The sequence below is a fragment of the Triticum urartu genome, chromosome 7 (assembly GCF_003073215.2).
Source record: "Triticum urartu cultivar G1812 chromosome 7, Tu2.1, whole genome shotgun sequence".
NCBI classification, from domain to species: domain Eukaryota; kingdom Viridiplantae; phylum Streptophyta; class Magnoliopsida; order Poales; family Poaceae; genus Triticum; species Triticum urartu.
In genome coordinates this window covers 240,661,858-240,664,992 of record NC_053028.1, presented here as the reverse complement: position 1 = coordinate 240,664,992, position 3,135 = coordinate 240,661,858, and the positions used below count along the sequence as shown (strand labels likewise).

Genomic DNA, 3,135 nt, shown 5'->3' with positions numbered 1-3,135 from the left:
TACATTATGCTCTGCTTTGTGACGAGGTTTGAAATTTGATGGTTCTGATGTGTAATAGAGGGGGCAAAAGTGTTATCCATTTCATTGTTTCTATGCATGTTTACGTTGACCATCGGTGGCGGGAGGCGGCATTGCTGGCGGCCGAAGGGGTGCTTGTGGAAGCAGGTGGAATAGTCGGCAGCTGTGGGGATTCGTTATTCTCTGAGGTTGGCGGGCTCGACGCGAGGCTCGATGGGGTTGCGGGATTGTCAAGCAGGTAAAGTTCGTCAACTCGTCCAGTTTGATGCTTTTCAACTGCTGGATAATGGTTTCGTGCCATGCGCCGTCTCCATGTATTTACTAAAACATTTACTATGCTCTTCTATTTGGAGAAAGAAGCATGGTGCAACCTACCAAGCTGGGGAGAGCCATATAATGCCCATCTTGGAGTTAGCTGTTCGACTGAGATGTGCTGGACAAAAATATTACTAGTTCCTTTGAGTATGCTTGACTTGTATAATGTGATTTTCATTTTTTTAGAGTGAATTACATAATATATAGATATGCATTATTTTGGCTTTAGTAACTGATTTTCTCATGTTTAGAAACATGCGAGGTTGGGGGGGGGGGTCTTCTAGCATTTCAATCTGCACTACTTTTGCTTTGTTTCATCGACAGACATCATGCAATTGAAATAGTTTGATTCAGGACACCAAGCGTTTGGGAAAGTGGCATGGTGCTGGTCCTTGAAATTGATGTTCTTAGTGATTTATGATGGAGTTTTATCTGAATTTAACATCGCTGTCCTCAACATCAATTTTGTTGACTCATAGGCGGGTGACTGCTCAACGATGACTGGAGACGATCTTCGGTATTACAACTGGTTTATACCAATGGGTTATTTGCATCTCAAGTTAAATTAGTCACTGTTGATCAACAATGAGATGTGGCCATTGTTTGATGGATCATTGATGGTACGGATGTGCAATGAAACGATGATATACCCACTGTATTGGACCCAAACACCTTCCTGAAAATTGTTCTGAAGGGTGAGACACTGAACCACCACACAATTTCAGAACTATATCTTTATATTATATCTCTTATTCTTCCCTTATTTGAATTTTATAATCCTTACTTTTCAATACATATCTAAATAGATTTGATGTTTTTGACTAATGGGTTGCAGGGTTAGCACAAGGAAACTATTGTTATGACTTGCGAGGTCTGCTGGAGGTGACCGGATCCGGATGACTTGAGCAAAGTTGTGAAAATTCATGTATACCGTTTACCAAACTCAATTTGTTTGGTCTAGATGCATGACTTTCAGAATAAATTTAGATTGTATGTTTACTCATTGTCGTGATCTTTGTACATCTGTAACTACACCCTACAACCTGAGCCACTTGACGACCTGCAATTAGATGTTACAAAATATATATGCAATATGTTAATTCTAAGGTGGCATCAAATTCCTAATAATTCATACCTGAAATAAAATTGTGATTTATTCACATCTTACCTTCATATCCGCGTCGAGCACAACCGAACGTCTCTATTTCCGGTGAGGCCAACTATCCAGAATCCTCCCACCATCTTAAATCCATTGATGTTTTTCTGTTAAAGGTTTTGCTCTATGTAGATATTGAAATTAGCAACACCAAACTTTTATTTTGGAAATATCACTTTTTTGTGAGAACTGGAAATATCACTTTAGAGTACTTTGGTCTGTAAGTGTGTTGCGCTGCTGTATTTTAAAGACGCGGTTTGTATTGGAAAAGATTACATTAAAGATGGTGTCGATCCTGACGACGGGCTGCCTTGCAGGGCAAGGGATGGGGGTACAAGGCATGGGTCTGCGGCGCCACACCTTGCTGTTCCCTGCCGGTGGCCAGCGAGCTGTGGTGGTGCTTCTCTGTTGCATGGCGAGGGACTGGGGTGCAAGGCGTGCATCTGCAGTGCCACTCCTGGGGCATGCCTCTCCCGCGACATTGCCAGCATACACAACATACCTTACTACACGGGGATTTCCTCTCTGAACTAAATATTATGTCAGAACTGAATATTACGTCCGAAGACTGAAACATCCAGAAAGCTTATTGAGACTATTCATTGATGGTGTTTCTCTACTACACGAGGAAGGTAATTGTCGTTTATGTGCTTCTTTTCCTATTTCAATGCACCATTGTGTTATTTTGGTTGAAAAATTAAAGTTTCTACATATTTTCATGGTTTACGAAAAGTAGCTGAGATCCGTTGTTTTATTCCTACATATTGAGGAAATTCTGGTGAAGATAAAGTTGGTGTTGTTTCTCTTTTTTTCTGCGATTTAGTACTGTTGACATAGTTGCTAAAATTTATCATTTCAAAAGATCAGTGTAGTGGTGCAGGCTAACAAAATCGTATTGTCTACAAGCCCGAGGTACACAAACATAACAACTGATGAAAGAAGAACATATTTGTAACTTGTTGCCCGCTGACTATAAACAGAAGAATATTGAAACACTCGTTATTGCATTATATATTTTAGTTGCAATAGTATTTGATTTTGCATGAAGAAATATGTTGAGTGTTTCTTCGTTCAGTTTCATGTGCCAATTAGGCATGGACGACGAGGGCCATGATCCCATCATCGCAAGCTCATGGGAGGGAGACACACGTCTCATCCAGTGTAATAGCACGCTCCAAAAAATCCCTAACCCTCCATGAAGCCATTGCCAGGGTTATGAGATCAACACAACCCACCAGCACCACCACCGAGCTGTAGACGGCGTGTCATGGTGCTCCCTAGCTCTTCCCGCCTCTTAAGAGACCACATGGCGTTCTGGCAGTTCTGGTGCAGTTTTTGGCCAAGGCTAGAAGCCAAGAACACTTAATTTTGATCATGGACGTGACATTGTGGTCGGCGTTGTGTGGTGCAGTTCAGAGTTTTCTTGCCTAGCGTATAACAATGCATGTTCAATGGGGTAGCCTCTTCTCAGGCACGAGTATCCGATGCAGACCACGACATCTATTTAGAATAGCTACAACAAAATTGTGACAGAGATGGTTAGTGGGAGAAGGAACTTGAGACCACAGTCAATTCTGCTGTAGGGGCTGTGTGTAGAAGATAGTAGTAGCAAACATAGAAGTCACTTTGGAAAAAAAGTGTGCATA

At 41.6% G+C, this 3,135-nt stretch overlaps 1 long non-coding RNA gene across 1 annotated transcript; it reads left to right on the top strand.

Moving 5' to 3' along the window:
* The first annotated feature begins 689 nt into the window (after positions 1-689).
* LOC125525758 lies at positions 690-2,594 on the top strand. Its single transcript, XR_007291419.1, has 4 exons — positions 690-1,028; positions 1,169-1,258; positions 1,807-2,121; positions 2,565-2,594. It is a non-coding gene; the product is annotated as an uncharacterized LOC125525758 (long non-coding RNA).
* Positions 2,595-3,135: the final 541 nt, after the last annotated feature.